This window comes from Mustela erminea, chromosome 10, assembly GCF_009829155.1.
Source record: "Mustela erminea isolate mMusErm1 chromosome 10, mMusErm1.Pri, whole genome shotgun sequence".
NCBI classification, from domain to species: Eukaryota; Metazoa; Chordata; class Mammalia; order Carnivora; family Mustelidae; genus Mustela; species Mustela erminea.
In genome coordinates, this window is record NC_045623.1 from 57,837,215 (window position 1) to 57,854,494 (window position 17,280).

At 43.8% G+C, this 17,280-nt stretch overlaps 1 pseudogene; it reads left to right on the plus strand.

Moving 5' to 3' along the window:
• Positions 1–499: 499 nt before the first annotated feature.
• LOC116568198 lies at positions 500–1,388 on the plus strand (annotated as a pseudogene).
• The last annotated feature ends 15,892 nt before the right edge of the window (positions 1,389–17,280 follow it).

Consider the following 17,280-nt stretch of genomic DNA (forward strand, 5'->3'; position numbering starts at 1 on the left):
GAAGTGTGGGGCTTTCTTTTGATTCTGATTGGATTTCTTTTTTAGTTATTCTCTCTTCTCACTACACCACCCCTGCCATTACAACACATGAGACTATCTCAGGAATCCCTACTACGCCTTCTACATGAAGAAGGAAGCAGAAGCCCTTAAACCACCAGATGGTTGTGGAGAATGTGCATTTGCCTTATGCAAACTCTTTTTGACCTCTGATTCCACAAATACAAGAAAATTAGCAAATGAATGCAAGTAACAAGAGTAGATCCTAAAACAAAAACTCCAGAAAATGTTAGAAACTTAGCGCAGTAAAGGAGCCAAAAGTGCTGGACTGGAGGTTGAAGAGTTACTTTCAAGTCATGACTGTCACCAACTAGCTACAGGACTTGAGCAAGTTTTTCAAACTTCCTTAGGATTCAGTTTTCTCAACTATAAAAAGAAGAGTTGGGCTTTAAAAAAAATAAACCTTAATAAATTATTGCTCTTTGCCACACCTACTGCAAGAATGAAGACCACTCTCATCAATCAGACTGTCAACATTCCAATGGATATGGACAACACTCGGAAAGGACCCACTATCATTGCAAAGGGCCCCAGAGGAGCCCTGCAAAGGGACTTCAATCACATCAATGTAGAGTTCAGTCTCCTTGGAAAGAAAAAGACGACGCTCTGGGTTGACAAATGGTGGGGAACTAGGAAAGAACTGGCTACTGTTCGCCCTATCTGTAGTCGCATACAGAACATGATCAAGGGCGTTGCCCTGGGCTCCCGTTACCAGATGAGGTCTGTATGTGCTCACTTCCCCATCCATGCTGTTATTCAGGAGAAGGACTCTCTTGTTGAAATCCAAAATTTCCTGGATGAAAACTACATCCACAGGGACGCCTGGGTGGCTCAGTTGGTTAAGCAGCTGCCTTCGGCTCAGGTCATGATCCCAGCATCCTGGGATCGAGTCCCACATCGGGCTCCTTGCTCTGCAGGGAGCCTGCTTCTCCCTCTGACTCTGCCTTCCACTCTGTCTGCCTGTGCTTGCTCTCGCTCACTCTCTCTCTGACAAATAAATAAATAAAATCTTTTAAAAAAAAAAAAAAAAAAAAAAAAAAAAAAAACTACATCCACAGAGTTCAGATGTGGACAGGTGTTGTTTGTTCAGTATCTCAGGCCCAAAAAGCTGAGTTAGTTCTTGAAGGAAATGACACTGAACTCACATCAAAGTCATCTGCTGTGATGCAGCACACCTCAAAAGTTGAAAACAAGGAGAGCAGAAAACTTCTGGATGATGAGGTATCTATGTTTCTGAAAAAGGATCGGTTCAGCAGACGGATGAATCAGATCTAAGGTGTCCAGCTATGGAAATGGCAAGATGCCAGATGAAATCTCAGATTTATCAGTGATATTTTAAAAATGGAACACAAGCTGCACTGATTTGGGAAAGAAAAATAAATACATTAACTATAATTATCCTGATAATGGATCAATATTCAGCACTGAAAAGAAATCAACTATCAAGCAGGGAAATGACAGAAGGAACTGAAGTGTATATTGTAAGTGAAGGCAGCTGAAAAGGCTATGTACTGTATGATTCCTACGTACTGTGTGATTCCTACTACACAACACTCTGGAGAAGGTAAAACTATGGAGACATTAAAAAGATCAGTGATTGCTAGGGGTTAGGAGGGTTGGGAGGGGTAAGCAGGTGGAGCACAGAGGATTTCAGAGCACTAAAATTCTTCCTTATGATACTAGAATGGTAGATACATGTCATTACATACTTGTCAGAATCCTTAGAATGTACACCATCAGGAGTGAACTGTAATGAAAAAACAAAAACAAAAAGCCCCACCTTCTACACATTAAATAATAACAACACCACATATGCCTTACCATGTAATCCCCACAGCTAGGTTTTGCCATCATCACCACCTTACAAATGAGGAAACTGAGGCTGGAAGGCGAGCACCAAAGGTAGGATGTGAACCTAGATCTTCTGACCATGAGTTTGGGGTCCTTTGCTTTTCACCCCACTGCCTGCCTCCCAGATCTCAAATCCCACAGCGTTTCCTTGGAAATGAATCTGTACCTATTCAGTGTCCCAAATACAAAGGAAATTCTTTGCAAAACTGTTTTGTTTTGTGCTATTTGCAGTGAGCAGTTTACATGGAAGGGCAGTAAATTAAAATGATTAACAGCATGGATTTTCGAGTCATTTACTAGCTATGTCACGTCTGGCAAGTTAACATCTCCAAGCCTCAGATTCCTCATTTAGAAAATGGAAGTAATGACACGACTTTCTCTCCAAGACTGTTTTAGGGATTGTGGGAGATAGAGCGTGTCAAGCACTGAGCCCAGTGCTTGGCATGAATAAGACTAAAGAAGGTTCTGTTACTATTATCCTTGGGTGCATTGTGCAGGCAATAAGAGGCAGCATGGTATGATTAAAAGTATGGAGTCCCTGGGTTGAAATCCCATCTCTGCTACAGACATACTAACCATTTACTTTGGACCCGCTGCTTACCCTCTCTGTGCTATAGTGTGCTTACTAGTGAAAAGGGGATGATCACAATAGCACTTAGCTTGTAGGATCATGGTGAGAAGACAATGAGCTAATGCATTTAAGATGCTTAGATGAGCTCTTGGCACAGAAGAAGCTTGTGTACATGCTAGCTATTGAGATCATTCCTCTTTCTTTCCTTCAGCAAATCTCAAGTCCATGGTTGCAACCAATTAATCAAAGAGCACTTTGGAATATATTCCCATTTTCTTAAGCCACACCAAAGGAATCAGCTCTCATGAGAGTCTACCTATGTCTGACTCGGGGCTACATCTCATCTGTTCTGAAGAGCATGCTGCAATTGTCCCTACCACCTGTGTAGATTGCTGGCACCAGGAGGCCTCTGTGAAGCAAACAGCCCATGAGCAAGGTTGGCAGGCTAGCTGGAGCCAGCGGGGCCCTTTGGAGTCCAAGTGAGGATTTAGAGACCTGTCGGGAGTGGAGAGGATAATGATCCCTGGGTGACAGTGGGATCCCTCTTCAAGGCTCTGCCTAAAGAAAGTTGCTCAAAGGGTGATGTAAGGTACTACGTAGAGCTTATGACTACTCCAAGGTCCTAAGTCTCGTGTTCCACCCCTTGGATGGGACGCCTCACAGCTGGGCTTGCTCTCCGGTTTTGGTTCCTGCCGAGAGTGCGCGTGTCCTGCTCTGCCCAGGCACTTGGTGCATCTGGCAATGCCTGAAAGCTCCTTCCTTCAGCCTCTCAGATGCTGAACATACCTTAGGAACATGTGTCTTTCCATTGTCGACACAAGATGGAATGCTTGCGGCAGATGGTTTAAAGGAAGGCCATCCAAAAATGCCAATTAAAAAAGAACATCCTCACCAGGGTCAGGGCTAATATAAAGCATTTCTTCAGGTGGTTGCTGTGGTTATAGGAGTGTGTGTTGCACACTCATCTTGCCCACTGGTTGAAAGCATCTAGAACCTGGGGCCACAAACCCTAGGGATTACCAGGGGTTAAGCAAAACCATGTTCCTGGAATATGGTATCTGAGAGAAGCTACCATAAAACCGTACTTGTATATTAAGACGATAAAGCTATATTTAATATAAATATGACATAACTATTGAATTAGAATTCATAGCTTGAGTGAACTTTTTTTTTTTAAATAAAACACAGAATCTGGTAGTAATTTTGCATTTCTAGGATGTTCATTCCCCTCTGGCGAAGGGGATGATTCTATGGGAAAGTTTTACAAATGCTGGGCCCAAGTCATGGCGTGAAATGCAAGAGAGAAGACAGCATTCAACAGAGGATGGAGTGCTGGGTGTGGGGTCCAGAGACGTGCGTGTGGGCTGGGACTCTGTCGCCCAACTCGCCGTGTGACCTCATGGTTAAACAGGGATGTTAATCCCTTTCCCGCCTGCCTCCCAGGGCTGCTGTGAGAATCCAAGGAGACACCGCGTGTGAAAGGCGCTTTCCAAGCTACAGTGCTCCACAAATGTAAGTTATTATGATTCAGCCTTGTTGTTTTTGGAAAGCTTGTTTCATTTTATATATCGCATGTATCCTCCACCCCACCCCCCACAGTCAGATCAAAAGTGTTTGCCTTTCTCCTCAGAGCGAGGAAGCTCTGATCTGACAAAAAGAAATGAAGTCACCAGGCTTGCTGTGGCCCCGGTTTACGTCTAGGCCATCGGAGGAGCCCGCTCCCTGCAAGGCCCGGCAGCCCAGCCCTCGTCACCCACACTGAGGGGAAGTTAGACAGAGCCCAGCAGTCACCGCTGTCTGAATTTCATTATGCAGGTCTCCAGACAAGCAGAGGGGAAAAGTGCAAAGGAGCGGGTCAGCGTCTGAAATGTGAGAGGGGCAGCAGTCTCTGAAGTGTATGGGAATGGAAGGAAACTTAATACTGCTCCAAAGGGGAGAGGGAACATTGCATCATATGAAAATAATAGCAAGCGGTCAGCAGAGCTTGGGGGTTTGGGGAGGTGGGCTTGCCCACTGACCCACTTGCAAAAGGGCCTTGACTGCATTTTGTGCCATTCCAGAGTGAATCTGTACCAGGGCCCACTAATACGTCAGCCCGGGGCTCACAGGCACTGGAGACTGGGCTTACGTCCTAAGGAACCAGATTCCCTGGGAATACTGTGTGGGGAGAGTGGGCAGAATGAATCCAAATCAAATTCTGAAAGGGAGCCCCAGAGTTAGAATGGGTTAGGTAATCAACCAGTTAGTCAAAACTACTATTTATGGAGCACTTAATATGTCCTAAATACAGACTTCACTGAATCCTCACAATAATCCTAGAGATAGAGAGTCTCATCCCCATTTTTAGTACAAAGAAACTGAGGCTCAGGGATTTAAGGGACATTTCTAGAAACACACAACTAGTAAGCAACAGAGCCAGAGTTTAAATCCAGATCTGGGCAACTCCAGGTTTCCTGATTCGAAACTCTCTGCCATAAACCTCTCTAAACCGGAAGTGAAACCAGGGTTGAGAATTGAGCAGAAATGGATTAAAATATAAGTGCGGGAATAAGGGAGAAAGGCCTGGATTCCTTCCATGTCGGTGACTTGTTTTTCTGGGCTAGGGAAGCATGACTGTGGTTTCCTCAGTACATTTGTAACATAAGACTTGGCCACTTTTTCCAAATAGGTAACTCGTGGCCTGACGTCTGTGGGTCTGGGCGAGGAAGGAGCTGCAGCCACTACTGGAAGCAAATGCAAAAGAAGAAAGTGGGGACATAGGAAAGAGGGCATGTTGGAGGGGAACAGACGTCCTGTATCACTGATGAGATTTGCCTTTGGTACTTTTATCATTTATCTACTGCCATTAATAACTGCTTCCCAGCAAACCACCCCAACAATGAGTGGTTTAAAAATCACAACCACTTATTGTTTCTCATGCATTTTAGGGGCTGGCTGAACATCTATGCTTATCTGAAATGGGCTCACATGATGTCAGCTGGGCTTGCTCCCGTGTCTGCCACCAGCTAGAAATTTTGCTGGAATTGGCTGATCTAGGACAGCCTCAGCTTGGAGGATGACTCAGCTCTGATCCACATAGTATCCCATCTCCCAGCAGGCGAGCTCAGTATTGTTCTCATACTGAAGGCAGAAGAGCAAGAGGGGAGCAGAAGTGGGCCAGACTTTAGGTTTGGAACTGACATCCATCTCTTCTGCCCCATTCTACCAGCCAATCCAATTCAGAAGGCAACCCAGATTCAATGGGTAGGATAAAAGATGCCATCTCTTAATGGCTGACAAAGTCCTATGACAAAGTACTTGGAGAACGGCAGGCTTTTTTTTTTTTTTTTCTTTTTAGTCATTCGACCACAGGATTCAATCTCAATCCCAAAAGTAGATGAAAAGCAGTGTCATTTTCCAATATCCTGGGCCACACCCACTTCTCTGCCAAAAACCTATTGTCCACTAAATGCCATATCTTTGTCCAATCTTTGTGTGTCTTATTGGCACCAGATCAGGAAGGGAGTGTTATAATGACTCTATAGTCAGGCAAATAAAAGAATGCCTTGTTTTTAGGGGTACTAAAATTCAGATTGCTTACCCACTGATTCCATCTCTATAATTTCTATAACTGAGAAAGTTGCATTAGGAAATATACTTACACTTTCTCCATGAAGCATCCCAGCCTGTCTGTATGTATATGGGAATGCCATCGAATTCCAGGAAAAAGAAGTTCTTTTAATAAGATGAATACTACTAATACTTCCATCCCACTGCTAATACTGTGCTTGTGATCTGAAGACTCTAAACTCCAGCAGTTTCCTACAATACAGCTGAAGTGAGCTTCCCAAAGGTATGCCTTTAAAATCCCTTATATGTGAAATGATTGCCATCACATTTGGCATCTGTATGCCAAGAACTGATTGTTAATGTATTGAAAAGACCAGACTTTGCTGGTGCTGAAGTCAAAGGAGCAAGATGGGGCCCACTCTGATGTTAGACTGCCTGGATTTGAAATTCAGCTCCATACATATGAGTAGGTTACTTAAGCTCTCTGTATCCTGGTTTCCCTATCTATGAAATGGGGCTTAAAAAGTGTCAATGTCACAGGGATTATGTGATTCAAAGAAGATGCTAAAAACCGGCCACAAACCCACCATCTCAAAAATATCTACACCCTCATGGTCAGGGCTGCATTATTTACAAGAACCAAGCCACGGAAACAACCTAAGCATCCATTGACAGAAGAATGGAAGAAGAAAATGTGAATACTATTCAACCATAAAAAGTAAAGAAATCCTGTCATTTGTGACAACATGGGTGGACCCTGAAGGCATTACGCTAAATGAAATAAATCAGACAGAGAAAGATAAATATAGTGTGATCTCCCTTGTCTGTGGACCCTAAGAAGCCAAACTCATTGGTACGGAGAACAGACTGGTGGTTGCCAGAAGCAGAGGTGGCAGACTGAAGAAATGGGTAAAGGTGGGGCACCTGGGTGACTCCGTCGTTAAGCATCCAATTCTTGATTTCAGTTCAGGTCTTGGTCTCTGGGTTGTGAGTTTGAGTCCCACATTAAAAAAAAAAAAAAAAAAAAAGGTATGCACTTCCAGTTACACTTTAAAAAAAGAAAAAAAGGTATACACTTCCAGTTATAAGATAAGTAAGTCCTGGGGATGTAATGTACAGCATGGTGACTATAATTAATAATACTGTATTATACATTTGAAAGTTGCTAAGAGAATATATCTTAAAAGTTCTCATCACAAAGGAAAAGAAATAGTAACTATGTGAGGTGACAGATGTTAACTGAACTTATTATAGTAATCATCTCATAATATATAGAGATATCAAATTATTATTTGGTATACCTTAGATTAATACAATGTTATATACCAATCATATCTCAATCAAACTGGAAAGAAAAAACACCATGCTGAGAAAAATACCTGCCCAGGGTACCCACTACCAAAGATGGACCTGCCATTATTAGCTTTGGGCCTTTTTGCCTGGAAGACCTTGAACAAGTTACTTAGTCTCCCTGGGCCTGAATACCATCATCTGTAAAATGGGAGAAATATTACCTGTCAAACCTACAGCACTCACCTTAGAGGATCCTTCAGCTTCAAAGCTCAGATGGCCTCTCCTGCTCCTGAGAGCCCCTTGGAACAAAGCCTTGACTCAGGCTGACCCACAAAGATAGGGTTCTTGAGGGGGGGAGAGGAGTTCAGTCATTCTTCTACTATCGGGACATTTGTCAACTGATTCAGTGCTAGTGACATTCTTCCACGTTCATGCCAAGTGCTAGCTCAGCTCACTTGCTCTGCTCTCAGGAATTTGGCGGAGGCACATAGAAGGCCTCCTTCTTGCTCTCTGCCTACTCCCTGCTCCATCAGCCACCATCTGGAAAGCTCTTTCCAGACTGACCTGATGCTACTCTATCCTGAATGTGTAAGAAAAAGCCAAGTTGTGCAGAGCTTCCCTGCCCTTGGATGTCCCCCTTTCCTTGACCCTGGGTCTAGGATAGAAACAACTTCTCTGTTGTCCTTAGCACAAGGCATGGAGGCAGGTGAGATCCTCAACATGCAACAATGAGCACTTTGGTTTGGGGACTAGAAAACAAAAATGTGCCCAGTGGTCCAAACTAGAAAATTCCATTCAGATATGACCAATAGGACTCCTCAGTCCTGGCAACCCTTTGCTTAAAGGAGTACATTTTTCTTCATCCCTACTGCTATTACCTTAGTTCTGGTCTCATCCTGAGCCACCTGGAATATGGCAAAGATTCCCAGCCTGCTCCACCCTCTTCCTCCATGCCAAAAAACCTTGCTAATTACTTAGTCATTTTCCAGTGGTTCCTCTGCTCCTGTAGGAATGGAAAGTGCAAAACTTTGCACTTATGACCCTTAATAGTTCAGCTGTGGCTTTCCTCCATTCCCATGCCATGTCACTTCCCCATACACAAGCCTTGCTACTACTAAATTGGATTTCTCCCTAAGCCTAACACAGCATCCTCTCAGCAAGCTCAGCCTTTGAATAGCATCTTAAATGTCACCTGCACTAAGAAACCTCCCAGTTCTCCCAAGCAGGACCATGCTATGGTGTACTTGTGTGTCTATAAGGGCAATCCAGATCATAGTCCCATAGAGCTGGATAAGGTTCATTGAATTCTAATTCTGTACCTTGTGGAAGTCTGAAGCCTTTCTCATGGCCTCTGTGAATTCCCAGGGATCTGTATTTTCCTTGGCCCCCAGCTGCACCTCCTGCATCTAGGCATGTCGCCTCTGATCTGCACAATGTTGAACCCAGTATCATCAGAGCCATTATATAAGCCTATATAGATTGTGTTCTGCTCAAGGGTACCACCAAGCTAAGGGGGCAAGGAGGTTGGAAAAACCAGCTTGTGCCCTGCTAACCTTCTGCACCCACCCAGAAGGGGCTCCTTTCATCAATTTGCACAAATGTGCAACATGGGCTGGCAGTGGTTCCATGCCCTTCCAAAATTTTCAATACACACCCTTCCCTAGAGTAAGCATTTGTGACACAGAAGACTACTTGAACACCTGGGGTGGGGGGGTGGGGCAAGGGGAAATGCAGGCAGTGGCATTTCTATTCTTAAAATACTATTTTAAGTTTCTTCTTTACCAGGGAAATTCTAGCGCCATTTCTTCCTATAATCCCCAACCTCACACCAGCTCATTGGATCCTCTCGTCCCACCCATCTCTGCAATACTCCCCTTCCTTTCCCTTCCCTCCTCCCCCGTCTCTTCCTACTCCTCCCTCTCCACTCCCTCCTTCCCTTCTTCCTCTCCTTCTCCTTCTTCAATTTCCATTTTCCCATGAGCAAATTAACTACTCTCTTTGTTCTTTATTTTTCAGCCAACATAGACTTTTTCCTTTACCTCAGGAATTTATCAAGATGTTTTTGCAAATGAAGAATGCTCATTGCTTTAAAGATGCTAGTGAATATCTACAGTTAAGATAATGCACAGTTCATAGTAGTACACATACGTGTTTTCCTCCGTGTTTATTAATTCTTGAAGGGTAGAAGCTGTGTTTCCATGGTGCCCATCTTAGACTTTCAGCCAATATTTGGTAAATGAAGAACTGAAATCACTTGGGGCTAACCAAGACCAGGCTCAAATTTTCACTCTGCCACTTATTAGGTGAGGACTTCAGATAATTAGCCTCTTAGAACCCCAGTTCCTCCATCTATAAAAGCATCAGGACTAGAATGAGATAAACAAGACACTCAGGACTCAAAATTTAAGGAAGCACCTACTTGTAGGCTTGACAAAATTTTGTGCTCTGGGAAACTCACTTGCCTCACCCTAGTCCTGACCCAGCTCTATAAAATAGGGGTAATAATGGTATCCCTGTCATAAGCCACTAGCATTTCTTACCAAATTTTAGTAAAGTGTTTTAAGGGCAGTCCTTACTATCATTTCGAACTGCTATGTATGAAATTGCTCAGGAGAATCATCAAATGTAATAGAAGCTATCTGAAAATTAATGTTTAGAGTTGTAATGGTTCAAACAGACTTCTAAAAATTTTCAACTTGGTGGAAAACAATGTTTTTATACACACATTTGTTGTCCTATGAGTTGGAATATATATGAATACATCTTCATGTCTTATTCTGAATCATTATTAAGTATAGTTGTCATATAAGAAGCAGATTCACATAATTATACCTTGGAGCATCTGTGCACAGGAATTTTGGGTAAAGCCTGTTGGACATCACTGCTGTCTTCTGTGTCCACTGCACCTTAATCCAATGCCTGTCTCTTCCATTTGGCATCAGAGATGCCTCTATTCGTACCTCAGTTTCATTGCTCTGAAAGCTGAAACCCTCTCACGTTGGGTGTTTTCAACATTCTTAGGCTGGACACCTGCCTGGGTGCCCTTGGAAAAGTGCCTCTCCTGGCCAACTGCCATGAAAAGTCTTACTGCAGATCTCCTCTTTGGATTTCAAACAAGATCCCATTTTGACATGTTAGATTCTTCTAAAGTTCTCTTTTTAAAAAATTCTTCCTAACATTGAATCAATGTCTTCAGAGGGCATTAGGCCAGGTATAATTTCTTACATGTACTCTTGGGGGAAAATTATGATTATTTTGAAATATACTGAACCCATCCATAAAATTATAGCAAACTTTTAAAACCGTAAATGTCTGAACTCGACTTAGTAAAATTTTCAGAAAGAAGAGTCACAGTACTCCCTCTGGGTAGAAATAAAAATCTGAGTGATGCCTTCCAGCCCCCAACCCCACACCTGAGGCTTCCCATGATGAAAATTCCATGTCCTATAGCTCATTTGAAGTAAGATCATCTCCAAATGCCCTTCAAACTGGGAGAAACTTCATCCAGCTGTTTTCACACGAGGTGATGCCAAAGAAAGAGGTGGGAACTTAACCACATTTATGTGGCTGGGGCTGATGATGGACAGGTGAGGAGGTCAGGCAGGTTGAGGGACACTGAGTAGTGGTGGACATTACCTGGCACGTAGTGAGGCTTCCATAAATGCTATTATCTGCTATGTGAGAGATGCAGCGTGCAGAAGCGTCCACACCCTGCCCTTATATGCATGAGAAATAAATGAAGAAACATATGTAAAGCAAAAAGATTGCTAGATAGTACATGAAAATGTCAACAATAGTGTTTGGATGGCCGGGAATTTTTTCCTTTTCTTTCTTTCTTTTTCTTTTTAAGATTTATTTGTTTATTTATTTATTTGAGAGAAAGCATGAATGGAAGAGGGAGAGGCTGACTCCCAGCTGAGCCGGGAGCCCGATACAGGGCTCCATTCCAGACCCAACCCCCAGCCCACCTTAGCCGAAACTCGAAAGTCAGACACTTAACCCACTGAGCCACCCAGGTACCCTTTCCTTTCTCCTTTTCGATATGTTCTCCCTTCTCTTTCATGAACATATATTGGGTTTATCGTGGATAGAATACAATGTTAGTTACAAAATTTTGAGAGAGACTTTTGAGCTGCTCTCTTTTGTCTGCTCACAGCCTTTATAAATAAAACACTCTCAGGACCTCTGAAGCGTCCTGAGAGAAAGGATGTGAGGAAGACTTCTTGGGAACTGACAGAGAGATATCCTCTGGCAAGAAAGCTAATCGCTTTTCCTCTTTTTCTCTTTGTCTTTCTTTTTCCTTTTTGTTTCCACTTTTCTTTTTCTTCTCCCTCTCTCCCCAAGTGGAGTGGAATCAATAATTTGCAGCTGTGGGGGCTGCTACATTTGTTTCTCTAATTACTTTTTTTCTACGAAAAAAATCCTACTGCCAAAGCTGCCAGAGCAAAACAAAAATACATAAGCATTTACGAGGGTGTTGTTATTGTTTTTTAAGCAAAACAAAAATGAATTTATCCTAAAAGCAGTCAGACCATGTGGGTCAACCTTTTTTTTTTTTTTAAAGTTCCTTTTTTCACACCAGCAGATTTAGCAGCTAGAAACTGCTGGAGTCTCTTCGCAGAATCCAAGCAACATAAAGGCATTGACCTTCGGTAAACTCCTGACCAGCCCAGTCAGTGAATAAAGTAAACAAAAATCCCACAACTAAAGCTTGATTTTCTGCCCCAGCTGTGGGACAGGATGTGGATATCATAAAACAAACAAACCAACAACAAAATGCAGCCACAGCCACCAACTCCCAAGCACCAGGGTGTGGCCCCACTCACCCGGAGCAGCAGCGCGAGTCCTTCCCAAAATGCCCCTGCGAGAAACCCTGCAGAAAATGTGCCTCAGAGCTCCTGGACGCTTCGAGCCTAGCTGGGGTTCACCTGGCATTCAGTAAAAGCCCTGACTCAGGTGCTGTGTGTGGAGGGCTTTAGCATAGGCTGGTGCGGCAGTTGTCAACCTTGAGTGCGCTGGGCACGGTCCTGCTTCTTTGTGGTGGAGGAAGGGGTCCAAACAATCAGTGATCGAGCACCCCCCACCCCCATCAGGTCCCCTCACCTACCTTATATTCGGTTCATCTCTACAATGACCCTACGACGTGGGGATCATTGTTCCCATTTTGCAGGAGCAAAATGATGAAACTGAGGCACCAAAGAAGCAAAGTAACTTGAGGAGAGTCACCCAAGAAGTTCTTGGCAGATCCTAGAGTAAAACCCAGATCCCCTAGCAGTTGCCCTTATAAAGATGGGCTGGGAACTCCCTGGGATGGAGGACAGAGCCCAGAATCACCTACGTTAGGAATTGTCAAACCCAAAATTCAATACCTCAACCTGACCTTGCTTCTAAGTGGGTTTCTGAGTGGTTTAAGGAAAGGAGAGGTTCTTTTTAAATTAACACCTTTGTGGACGCCTGGGTGGCTCAGTGGGTTAAGCCTCTGCCTTTGGCTCAGGTCATGTTCTCAGGGTCCTGGGATAGAGCCCTGCATCAGGCTCTCTGCTCAGCAGGGAGGCTGCTTCCCCCTCTCTCTCTGCCCACTCTTCTGCCTCCTTGTGATCTCTCTCTCTGTCAAATGAATAAATAAAATATTTTTTAAAAATTAACACCTTTGCTCCTGGTGTGCCTATGTAACCATAGCAACCATAACTTCCACAGAGTCTGCAAGCAGCTCTCAGGAGATAAAGAGGGTGATCCCATCTAGTGTCTGAATCATGTCACCAGATAGCATGGGAGCCAGGCTCTTCCGGCCCTGATCCCCGAGTGGCCACCACTCCCTTGGCAGGCTTTATTTGAGCCTGGAGGGTGATGGGGCTAGAAGATAATGGGCAAATATTTTAGGACCAACTCCTCGTAAAAGAACAGGGAGGCCTAGGAGAGGATTTCCCTAAATCTAATCTGTCCCTGGCGGGACAACAGTCAATCTTTAGGACCAAGCCAGCAGACTGTAAGAGGGCTGTTGAGTGCAAACTTTATCAAGTTCTAAACCCAGGAGAAAATGCTTTTTGGGAGAAAAAAAAAAAATACATGTCCTGAGGAGATCTCTTCAAAATTAACAGCATATTTTATGACCTTCAAATTTGTCTATTCTAAAGCCTCCTGTCTTACCTATTACAAAATCTTCCCTTTTGAGAATCTTGTTGGGATATTCGATTGGGCACTGATTAATTTGGGGCAGAGGGGATTGGCACGCACTCACTCAGGGTAGGGAGAGATTTAGGCCTTTTTGAAGAGAAGGAACAAAGGTGAAAGAGATATAAAAATGTAACCCTCCCCCACAGGCCTTGGTTCCCACAGCTGAGCTGCTGATTCTATAAGCAGGCTTCTGCTTCATAAGAAAATGACCCCCTTAATTTTGGCTCTAATTTCCTTTTGGTCATAATTACCTGTTATTATAATAATCTTATTACCACAATACAAAGCTCTAGAGGATAGGGAAAATACAAAAATCACCACTAATCCTATCACCAGCCCATAACAACATTTTAGGGTTTTGTTGTGTGTGTTTTTTTTCCCTGCAAGTCTTTCCCTCTGTATGAACTTCACTCAACCATCCAACAAATATTTATTGAACAACTGCTACGTGTCAGATCCTGAGGTCTCCATTGTTGCACCCATTGTGCCAAACACAATCTTTCCCCTCAGTCTCACTGAACAGTATAAACAGCTTATATTTCTAGCATTACAAAAGAAAAAGACCACATAAAAACCCTCAAAATTACACTCTCTCCTCAAAGCCCAAGTTGATGTCCCGGGAGTGCCTTGGGCGATGCTGAGGGTGGGAAATGACTGGGGGCCTCAAGTCTGGTTGTTTCTTATTCATTTGTGCCCAGGAGAGGGGGTCGCCTCAACTGGTTGGAGAGCTTGTCCGGTCACTCGTTTCCAGGCAAGTCCCCTAGACCCAGCGATGTGCACCCTCGACAGGAGGAGAGAAGTCCTCCCTGAAAGGAGCAGGCCTTTCTACTCCATACCTCCCGCACCTTCTCATCTCCACTGACCTTGGAGCTTGGACAACCTGGACGTCTTCAATACTTTGTTCCACGGAAAGAACACAAAACCTCTAGACAATCTGTTCTGCCCCTCAGGCCCTTGGAAGAAACAAGAGAGCAGCCTCTCCACTTCCCATCTTGCCCTCCATGACAGTCAGCCTGGAATTCCTGGCCCCCTGTCCCACCCACACTGGGAATGCAGAAACTACCAATCTTCCTGGGTTCCAACAGCCAGCCCAGGGTGCATGTTTCTCCATCCCACCTGACAGGAACTCATTACTCTCCTCCACCCTTCTCCTCCCCTCTCCCCCATCACTTCAGGACCCAAAGCTGCTCTCCTCCTGTGTTCATCAGCACAGGAGGGAAATGGAACTGACAGAAAATAGGGAGATAGTGGGTCCAGCAGACTTCTTGGAGGCCTCTTCCTAATGCAGAGGGGCTTACTCAATGTGAGGGGCCCTGAGGAAACGGGGGCATTCACCTACTTCCCCGTGGATCACTCACCCCAACTCCCATCACAGTCTTTGTACGAAAGCAACACATGTGAGGACAGAAAAAAATATTCATATGATAATAAAAGCAGTCAAAATTTCTTGATGATGACAACTAGCCAGGTCTTTTATGTTGTCCTTTATTATGTAGATCACCTCACTTAATTCTTGGAAAAGATTAGTTATCACCTCCATTTTGTTTTTGCTAAAAGATTTTATTTGTTTATTTGAGAGAGTGAGAGACTGAAGGAGAAGCAGACTGACCACTGTGCAGGGAGCCTGATACAGGACTCGATCCCAGGAACCTGGGATCATGACCTGAGCCAAAGACAGACTCTTGACCAAATGAGTCACCCAGGTGTCCCTATTATCCCCATTTTAAACATGAGGAAATTTAAGCTCAGAGAGGTTCTGTGACTTGCCCAAGGTCACACAACTAGTAAGTGGAGAAGGGGGGATTGAACCCAGGCAGTCTCACTCCCAAGCATACCTCATTTACATGGGAAACATGATATGATGGCTTTGTCCTTGTCAACTTGCTTGTTTGAGCATGTTGAGTCATACTAGCCATTCATAAAACAAGGATAATGTACTTACTCAACTCATCTGAACCATAGGCTTCCCCACACACTTTTCTATTCTCACTCTTCCTCATTTCCACAAAATAAAAGGTTATTTTCTCTGTGGAGAAACTCTCAGGAGGAAAGCAAGCTAACTGGCTCAGGCACAAATCCTAGGGATATTTGCATTTTTAAAAAAGTGTAAGCTTTTGGGCTTAGGCATGGTGGAAACTTTTTTTTTTTTTTTTTTAGGATTTTATTTTTAAGTAATCTCTACACCCAACATGGGGCTTGAACTCACATCCCTGAAATCAAGAGTCATATGCACTGCCGACTGAGCCAGCCAGGCATCCAGGGAATATTTCCAGTTGTGGACGGTGGCAATGAAAAAAGCAAAATTTTTTCATTCCATCCAACCCTATTTGTAACTCAGTTTGGCCTTACAAGTAGCTCCTTACAAGAATGCTGAACGTGGCATCAGGAAGCCTACTTTTTAGATTTAGTCTTCTCAACCACTAGTTCTTTGATTCTAGGTAAGTCAACTGATTCCTGAGTACCTCAGTTTCCCTACCTATAAAATGGAAAAAATGCCTCACTGGAGCATGGTTGTGGAATTTAAGTAAGATAACAGACACAAAAGTGCTTTGAAAATCCCAGATAGCCACAAGACAGGAGATGTTATTGTGGATTATAATTATTAAATTCTAAATTGTCATTGATAACTGTAATACTAACAGTAAATTCAAGTTGCATTGAATTCCTGGTAAAAAGCACTTTTCAGCTTTGGTCTGTGTCATATAGTTTACTGGTAAATACTTGTGTATGGATGGCAAGCGACATCCCCAGATGTGTCTAAGCCAATAGGAACATAAGATAGCCATCATTCCAATGTCTGATTCCTCCTCTCTGAAAAATGTTGTCCTGTTATAAGTTAATGGCACACACTTGGGATATTTGAAGAGTAGTCAAGAAGACAGTATGGCTAGAGCAGAGCAAGCAGGGGAGATGGTAAGAGGGAATGAGCTCAGGGAAGCGTAAGTAACAAGGGCCTGTAGCATCATGGAGGGGGAAACCCACTGGAGGGCTGTGAGCAGAGCATCTTGTGACCCAGCTAAGTTCTGACTAGACCTGTCCTTGTGGAAGCAGGGAGGCCAGTGAGGAGAACATAATCTCTACAAGAGACAGGTGGCTTGGAGTGGGGAGTCAGTGGTGGAGGTGGTGAGAAGTGACAGGAGTCTAAATAGAAGAAAGGATGTGTAGGAGAGAATTATATCAAGGATGAGCTCCAATTTTGGCCTGAACAACTGGAAAGAAGACAGTGTTGTAAGTCCTGGGAGATGAGGAGTTCTGCTTTTTAAAAGTATTTGAAAGAATTATACTTTTGAGTTTTACTAAGAAATTTTTCCATGTGTGATTTTTTAAAGAAAAGGCTCACATTTGCATAATAAACATTATACTTTTCAAAACAATTTCTCCTCAATGTCCTCATTTGATCCTTAAAGCAGCCTCATAAAGGGGCTGCCATTGTGGTCCATTGGGTTGGTGAGAATTGGAGCAGAGAAGTGGTCACTGGGCCGATAGAGAATAAGGCATCTGTTGTAGAAATAAGCCTTTCTGCAGTGTGTGAACTGCCAGAGAAGAGGACATCAGCTGCTGGGCCTCAAGTTGATACAGGTCAGTGGGCTGGAAGTTGGGAAGGAAAGCTGGACATGAAATAACATGAGCCAGGACAAACTAGAACCCACGTGGAAGATCTAGAGACCATGGAGATCAACAGGAACCCGCATTGGTCTTCCACCACCTCCAACCTCAGTGTCACAGATGACCTGCCGGAGAAGCTGTGCTCTTTGCACGTAACTGCACACACTTGGGTCAGGAGT